Here is a 9298-nt window from a genome sequence, read left to right on the forward strand (position 1 = left end):
CCGTACAGCCCTGTTCCTCATAGTTGGGGGGGCGGGTCTGTCCCGATTTGCTCGTTTAAGGGGAAAAAAGTCGAGGCAGCCCCACCCTGATGTAAACGGGGCGAGGAGGTACGCTCACGGTGGCCTGGTCATGCCTCGGGGACGGAAGGAGCAGAGTAGAGGATGGAAAATGGCGGTTTCCACAGGCCGATCGCTCGGCTCTTCTTGCAGATTAGGGCACCCGGTGGGCTTGGTATGAGAGTAGCTCGGGGCAGAGTGGGTACTCTGGAGCTCCAGCCAGGCTCGTCGGTGATGACCACTCCTCCTGTCCCTCGGAGGCAATGCACTACCCCAACCTGCAGGGTGCCCTCTGACTGGCACATCTCATTAATGCAGGCAGGGAGCAAGGGGGAGACAGAGGGGGTCAGGGAGAATAGCGAAAATGGAGGGTGTGAGGAAGGATGGGGGGTTGAGGAAATGCGTGACGCAGAAGCACACATCACATTTCGGAATCCTGCTCTTGCATCGAACACTGATAAATAAAGAGTAGCAACATTAATGTGGACAGTTTACTTCTGGAAACCTTTTAATCCAGCGTTAACACAAACTGGTTTGTGTGGAAAGTCATGTATTGTGGCTCACTGGCGCCATCAACAGGTTGCTTAAGACCATGGTGGGTCAGGCTGCCTGCAGGGCACAGATAGAACATCACATCTGCTGTTGCATCTGCTGCAGCGTTCCGATGCAGGACATGGTGTGTGTAGAAGGGTTCAAATTTGGAGATGATTCATATATGACTGACTTTAGTATTGTTAACAGTGATGAACTTGCCATGGTGACAAAAAACAAAAACACATATGGACCCACATAGTTTCCCTGGTATGAGAAATACATAATGACTATAAAAGGATCAAACAAAGGCCACGTAACCACAGAGTTGTGTCAATAAAAGAACAAATTTACAGACATGTCGATTTTATGAGCCGCTCTAACAGAGGACCAGCACTATCCACTTACTGCAGGCAGTTCACATAAAATGGCTAAAGTGTTTACGCTCTTCAGCCGATGGCATAGGTCTGCTCTTAGTCACCACCGCGTGACTGTGACATGTTTGGCCACAGACTTCTCAATGGCCTTTTACCGACGTGCGTTCAATAGGAGAATCCGTACTAACATCGGATCCACATTCAGGCTTCAGACCGAGCCTTTTGCTATGATGTCACAACTCGGGCGGTGGCGGGGTTTAATAAGTGCCCAAAGAATGGGGCTTTTGGGGTAGGGGGTGGGGTGAAGTGGAGTAGAGTCCTTCCTCTGCCAAGTGCAACACTAGGTAAATAAACATGGTAACATTAAAATCCCTGGAGCAGTCACCTATGAACTGGTGCATTGCACTGTGCAAACTTACATTTATCCGCCGGCTTACAGTGACGCTGTGCTAGGCACCCCGGTGATGAATTTCCTCCACACTCTTTTTTTTTTTTTTTTTTTTGGGGGGGTATAAAGGGCTGTTATTAAGGGCTAAAGGGCACAGTTTAATACAACAGGCAAGTTGCATTTTCTCCCCCCGTCTCACTGCACATATACACACACACATGCACACATGCACAAATCCACAGACGTGGTTTCAGTAGCTGTGCTTGCCCACCACGAGGCAAATTTACACTGGCAACTGCAATGAAAAATAAATAGGGCCGCCATTGTTTTTTTCTTCGCTGAGGACGAATTTGCAGCATGTGTTCAACCGTACAATCAACGCTAAATGATGAAATGTTTTACACAAACCATTCCGTATGTGTGTGCGTGAGTGAGCATATGTGCATATGACCTGCATTATCCCTCGTTTCTACTTCGGTCACTGAATCTTCCATGTTCCTGACTCACGGTTTTAGCCTCAAGGCAGACAGCAGGGGTCCCATACTTAGTTTCCTGTAAAAAATACCTCCCCACTCCACATCCTAATTAATCTGAAGGGCATGCCCAAGATCCCTATAAAATCATACAAGACTATACCAATTTCCTGGTAGCTTGCTCGCTACATGTGCTTCTTGTTCTTGGGCACAAGAGTTTCCTTCCCTGCATCTGCCTGCAAAATTTATGTCTCTTCTTTTTTTTTTTTTTTTTAACTTTTTTCCTCTATGGAGAAATTTAAGCATTATAACATGATACAGAAAGGTTGTATGTTCTGTCTCCTTTGGTTCAGAATAAAACATATAGATTCCATGAACAGGGCCCATCCGATTCCTTATTAAAAACACCAGAAACATCTGGTGCTTGCTGCTTTAGTGTACAGTGTGGCTAAATCATGGGATAATGCTCCCAGAAGATGGGGGACGGGGGGCTTTTTGTGTACCTTGCTCGTGTTTGTGCGCATGTGTCTGTGCTCCAGTATATGAGTAAGTCGCACGGGGCCTGAAACGGCCCCTTAAAGCGCTCCGCTCAGAAATGTAAAGAAACATACACTGATTGCTTCAATCACTCCACCTTCAGACAAAACTAGTAAAAAAATAAAAAAATAAAAAATGTCCGTCTGAGACTCAGCAGAGCCCTTTCACACAGGCTGCAGCTCTGTATCATGATTACAGTGTTTCTCAGGCACAGCATTCATCTCACCACACCGATGATTCACTTCGAATCGCTGCCTGCAGGCCTAATCGTAAGGGATTGACAAAGGTGTGTCACTTATTTGTTTGTGCCCACCACGCCATACCCTTCGCAATTGCTCTTTGCGTTCATTCCTGTTTGTTTGTTTTGATTAAAGGTCCGTTATTTTTTCCATAGAACATACATGATTTATAAAAAACAACAACATGAAAGCTCATGGGTTGTCAGGTTTTACAAAGGTGTAGTGTTGGGCACCAGTTTCGCACGTGAACGATGTACTTTTTGTACCCATCTTAAGCTTTTAAAGTGATATCCATGGTTCAATCAAATAATGTACCACTCCACTAAAGGCTAAAAATCATGGTCATTCTCAGAATGTTGTGTTTGATGTGTTTGACTATTTGGAATTTGAACCATCCTGCCTAAACCAGAGCTGTAGGCCTGTGGTTCTCAAACTATGGTACACGTGATGCCCCTTGGGTGCCCCTACATCTGCTGTATGTTTAAATGGGGTGTAGTTATTATTCTTAATATCCCAGTAAAGTTTACTGTGCTTGCTGTGTGTGTGACTGCAGTACTGACAGTGGTTGACAGTCAGCAATAAACAATATTAACATTAGAAATAAAATTGCATCCTGTGAAATCATTCAAATATTTCCAGAAGCACTGAAGAGCTGAGCGTCATCGTGCTTTTCACACTAAGATTGTAATACTCCTCTGTGCTCTCCATGAGACACATCCTCAGGAAACTTCTTTATGCTCCCATGGTGGACTGAGGTCAGAATGAATGATGCAAACCTCTTGAGATAAAATGTAGTGTGGTGGTTAGGGTGCTGCTGTATTTATGTCTGCAACACAGTGTATGGACATTTTTGCCAAAATGTCACATTCTCTTGATCATTTAAAACAAGAAGACAAAATGCCACAAGTGCAATGTGTACATACACAAATTAAATGTGCATTTGTAACAAATCCATGTAAATAATAGCAATTTGATATGAGTTTAAAAAATTATGGGCACAAAATAGTAAAAATATATTTTTTCCTGCACTCACTCCTGTGTGTTAATGAAAAGTCTAAAATGTTGAACCCAGAGAACTGAGAGAATGGAAAGGTAAAGTTCACTGACATGGCTGTAACGCAGCTGAAGTTGTAAAATGACGAGCCTCTTTAGCTTCCAGCTTCAGCCACGAGCAGCAAGCAAGCTGATCAAAGTTGCTGCGAGTCTGGCTAAAAGTATATCGCCGCATGATGGTAATGTGGTCTGTGCTCTGTTTAAAATTCATATCCGCTCCTTTCTCTCCAGCCTGTGACAGACTCCAGAGCTTTGTCCCGGATGTATGAATGAGTCACCTCAGTCTATCAAAGGCTGTCCTGGGACAACATGGGCTTATCTGTATTACCCTCCGGAGGACATTTCTAATACACTTCTGTTCGGATTCTAAGGCTACTGTAAGCTACTTGATTGATCAGAACATTACGTTTATGTATTTTTATGTAATCCATCCCTGTTGGATGTAGACTATGCTATCGGAATGAATGATTCCACACCTTCAACCTTAATAGAGCCCATATGACCGTGCTGTTTTTGTTGGTCTTTGACCAGCTAGCAGGAAAGGGGAAACTTTGGCTGGACCCTAGCAACAGACCAGTCAGAAGGAAACAACTGTCGCGCAGGCAGAGCCCAACACTTTTACTGTCTGATTGATGGAGGTGCTGAAGGAGTATTGATAAGCAACTGTTTTGGCTGCCACAGCAGAAAAAATCGGTGGGGGAACAATGCTTGAACTTAAACGCAGGAAGTGAGGATGTGCAGCCGTAAACTTGCATGGTAGGAAAGTGATCTACATCTTAGAACGCTGAAGGAGTCAAAACAGATCTGTGCAAGGAGGAGCAAGTTTAGATAAGTTATACATCCAACATACATACAATTATTTGCTACTGACTGAATTAGTTATGGCTAATTGGTTAGCATGGACAAAAACTGCCTGTTTCTCTCTGTTGAAGTTGTTTGATTAAAATGATATGAATTCCAATGTACACCATAGTGGCTGTGCAGAGCTGACTGATATATGCATTGAATCATATGCATGGGTTTGATTTGTTGCATTGTCATTATGCTCTGACACCCCTGTTATGTCATTTCGGTTTATGGAAGGGACTTAGTTCCGGCATTTGTTGTTTCTCAAACAACACATTACAATATGTAGTATGAAGAACCCTAGAGTACAAAACCTCACTATGTTAAAAAGTCTCATTTACAGACTTACAGACTTTACAGACGCTGTACTGTCAGCAAGCCAGCACAGTATAATGACGCGTTTTTTTTTTTTGGTTGTAGACATCGACACATTTCTATGGTCAGCAGCCTGCTGAACACATCACATCTCACGCAGGAACAGTTCGGAGTGACGCATAGCGTCAGTTTGGCAAAATAAAGCATGACCATCCTTTAAAACACTCTTTGTACCGAGGAGGACAGGTTCGCACCCTTTTCAGTCAGTTTTCCACCGTTGCCAGTTGATAGTTTAATGTTTGAGGCCCAGAATCCTCTAAATCCACTTGGTTACAATGGTTTGTTAAAACTCAACCAGACTTTGTATCTCCAATCCAAGTCAGCACCACAGAAGCATCACTTGATAAATCTGACCCAGCACACGACCCTTCAGGTAGCAAGGCGTTCATCTACTTTTACTGCGCCGTCAAAAAGTCAGTGACCCCTGACATCCAGAGGCTCTGTATACTATTGGGAGAGTCAGCTGAGGAAGTCAAGGTCTTCCCTGTCACAGGCCTCTTCCTCAGGTCAGACTGGAGTCCTCACCTCCACGCATTATCATTTACCCTTCACACTCGCGCACACACGCAAACACAGACACGCACTGCAGAGTCTAGCCTCAGCACAGTCAGAGGTTAGATATTTCAAAGGCCTTTAATCAAGCTGTGGTCTCAATTTCCTCCCTCCGCTTTCCTCCCCACCACCTTCCCTCTCTCCTACCCAGACCTGAGCTTTGTCATGTACTGTAACCCGCCAAGCCTTTCATCTCCCACTGCTCATTAGAATTGCAAATATCTAGAGGTGGTGTTTGGTGTTTGGAGGTTGGAAGGTGCTGATCTGGGGAGGGAATACTTGAGTAACAGGTCAATAAATATCAGACGTGGGTTTATTGGTTCTGAAGCATATTCACCATTTGTTGGGAAACACTAAACCAAGGAAGGTTCCTGGCGAAGTGGTGGGGTGGTGCTCTTTTCTGGGTCACCGGGAACACAGAGGAAATCCACTCTGACATTAACAGGCTGCTATAGGAAGTGTTGTTGGATTAAATTAACGTGGCGCTGGCGGGTGGCTGGCTGGGTGGGGGTTGGAAATGGAGAGAGAGGGGCGGGATGAAGGGGATGTTTGGGAGACTGGTGTTCAAATTGGGGGGAACTCATGGTGGCATTCTTCAGGGGAGCGTGGGCGCAGAGACCCTGCCTGCCATAGGCAATCCCCTAATATTTCATTTTCCATCTATTTATTTTCTGCTCCATCTTTTAATTATAGAAGAACATTTCCTTCGTTTCAGCGGTTTAATAATAATAAAAAAAATGGATAAAACATGGCCACTTAAAGGTAATATACGGCAAACAATGTACAATATGTCCTGTGTTTTTTTAGCAACAAAACAGATTGTTGGGTGACTTTGCTTTATAGTTTTTTTAACTGACAGTTTTCGCAAATGAAATTGAGAACATTTGTGATATCCTGACTCATTTGAAAAAGTCTAATATATAGGCAAATGATAATGATATTTTTTGATTATCAAAAACATTTTTAGATACATTATTGAAGTAAGTATTTGCGGGTAAAAGAGACATAAACCAATACAGTACCTAGTAACTAAATGCCCTTCCACTTGTCCTTGAAACAGGATTACAAAATCAGGAATGTTTAGGAAGAACGTGGCGGAAACTGAGCTATTAGAGCCAGAGATTCTCCGCAGCGCATATTCCCATCCACCCACTCAACAAGGTGAAGATTACAGTTGATAAGGAGCAGGGCTTGGAGGGAGAGCAGGTACACCAGACCCGGGCTTCAACAGAGGAGACCTTGATGCTGGTGGGTGGGGGGTCGGGAGGTTGAGTTGCGTCTCTTCATAGCTGTCTCTCATCAAGCCATTGACCCCCCAGGAAGCTTTAGATGCCAGGGTGGTTTCATAATTCTCTTATCGAGCAAATCTCCAAGATAAGGCCGGACGAGTTGAAAGTGTAAACGGTGCGCTGCGGGCCCCCGATTCCTGCTGCCGACTCATTCTTCACCATGCCACCGAGATTTACTTTCAGCTAAGCGTTGCACAAGGAAGTGTGTATTAGGGCTTGTGATGGGGGGCTGTGTGTGTGTGTGTGTGTGTGTGTGTGCATTTGTGGGGGAATTATACACTGTCAGCCCCTTTCGTTTCCTCTATCAGAAACCCCATACATGCCTTTCAGACTTGGATTTGATTGATCTGAGAAAAAAAACATTTTTTTGGTCACATCCTGGACTGGACCTGATTTCCTTTCCTCGTGGTCCTGGAGTATATCTTAACTTTAATGTCACATTTGTATACATTTTCAAAGATCTTTTCAAAATGGGAGGGGTGCAGAGGTGGGATTGAACCTGAAAGAGTTTCAGTTTTCTGGCAATAAATCTTCTTCACACTGGGAGCACGTTTGGCCCTCGGGGCTAATGCCCTAATCAAGCTTTGAAGCGTTCACCAATCTCACAAATAAATGGAAAATGTGAATTGGGATTTCAAGCACATTTCTCAAATATCCACTTTCCCATGGCATTTGCTGCATCATATGGATAGGAACTGCATGACGCAATAATTGGTAGCTTCGTTTAGGTAATTAGTATCTTAAAGTGCAATTTTAAGTTTAAAGGCTGTAATAATGATTTGAACTTCCTCAGGCATTGTTACTCATGCCGTGGTATTTTTATTTATTTATTTGTTTGTTTGTTTGTTTGCTGACAATATATTTTTTAATATATTCCCCTGTTCGGGGAAGGATAGGGAAGAGACTCTTTTCGTGATTGTACCCAGCAGTGTTGTCTCAATATTGTTCCCCTCCCAGTCTTTTCCCTTCCAGGGGACATTAAATTGGGTTAGATTATAGACCTGTCCATGGCATTTCGTGGATATCACAGTAATAGAGTAATCGCTTGGCACGAGAAGATTCTCCCCTTTAATTATCTGCGGCCAATTTTACAAGGCTAGTGTTTCTCTTTTCTGTTCTTTTCTTGCACGGTTGCCACATTTCTCCTTTCATCTCTGTTCCCAACTGACTCTGGGATGGTGTGATTTTGAGGGTACAGTGCGCTGAAGGAAGAAAAAAAGAAAGAAAAGACACCCATTTGAGTGGGTCTCTTAACACTCCAAAACATCTTCACTCATTTTTAACATTTACATTTACAATATTTGTCAGACGCCCTTATCCAGAGCAACTTACAATCAGTAGTTACAGGGACAGTCCCCCCCTGGAGCAACTTAGGGTTAAGTGTCTTGCTCAGGGACACAATGGTAGTATGTGGGGTTTGAACCTGGGTCTTCTGGTTCATATCACTACCATCCTAAAGTTTGACTATCTTAAGTATTGCTAACAATTATTTCTGTACTCAGTGGTAACGCAACAATTCTTTGCCTGAACAGGGACTTGAACCCTAGACCCTCAGATCAAAAAGTCTGATGCTCTACCGACTGAGCTCTCCAGGCTGTTAAAAAAACATAGAAACTCACTGTAATCCTAACCTGTGCTAAAACAGTAACTGCTCGGATTCTGTTGACCATTTTCTGTAATGGCATTATGGCCAATACGCATAATGGCCAATGTGCTAAATTGCAAACAACTCCATTTTTATGCCTGATATTATTTGCCTGTAAATGTTCAGTTGTAATAAATGAAAAAAATAAATGAGCACCTCTTTCACATCTCCCAATCTTTTTTAAACGAGCAAATGCAGAAACAGGCTGTGACAAGTGCCCAATTGAAATATTCTAAATCTTCCTAGGACAAGCCCAGTCCCTACTGCATGACCAACACCAAACCACACCCAGCCCACTCTGCTCTCATGGTATATGAGGCAATGCAAGAGTAGGAAAAGCTAAGGGGAGCAGTCTGTGATGAGGAGAAAAGAGAAGAGTAATCAGACAGGTTGATCAAGCCAAGAAGGTGCTGGATCTTGTTTGTCCCACATTATGCAGAGTTTGGGCCGCATAGTGAGAGGTTAATGAAAAGCAGGACTTGCCTTAAATCTAAGAGGGTTGTGGCCTTACTGTGGTTCAACCAAAGCAACCGAACTGGAAGTACGTCCTCTTCTCAGCTCAGTCAGTTCCACTGGGCTGTTTCATTCAGTTTGGATCTTCGTCTCCTCCCTCAGTCTATAATGGAATCCTCTCCACTCCACCCCTGTGATCCAGCTCAGGGGCCAAGTTGATTCCGGGCCACCACCAGACTTGGCTTTTTCGTGTGACTGAATCCAGATCAGGCTGCTGGTTCCCAGGAGGCAGGAGAGCTTGGTGGGGAGAGTGGGTTTCCTGGTGGATTCCCTAAGAAGCCTCCGCCCTGAGCTAAATGCCACAATTAAGTTAAGACTGCCCTGGGTTAGATCACAATGGTAAGCAGCATGCCCAAAGATCAGGTGAGGTCTTTCCACCTTAATGCTTAACTTTTATCTGTGTTATCCCAATAAACACAGTAA

General features: G+C 43.8%; 1 non-coding gene across 1 annotated transcript; it reads right to left on the minus strand.

Moving 5' to 3' along the window:
• Positions 1-8238: 8238 nt before the first annotated feature.
• On the minus strand, positions 8239-8312 carry trnak-uuu (transfer RNA lysine (anticodon UUU)). The gene has a single exon. It is a non-coding gene; the product is annotated as a tRNA-Lys (tRNA).
• Positions 8313-9298: the final 986 nt, after the last annotated feature.

The sequence above is a fragment of the Denticeps clupeoides genome, chromosome 5 (genome assembly GCF_900700375.1).
Source record: "Denticeps clupeoides chromosome 5, fDenClu1.1, whole genome shotgun sequence".
In the NCBI taxonomy this organism is placed as follows: domain Eukaryota; kingdom Metazoa; phylum Chordata; class Actinopteri; order Clupeiformes; family Denticipitidae; genus Denticeps; species Denticeps clupeoides.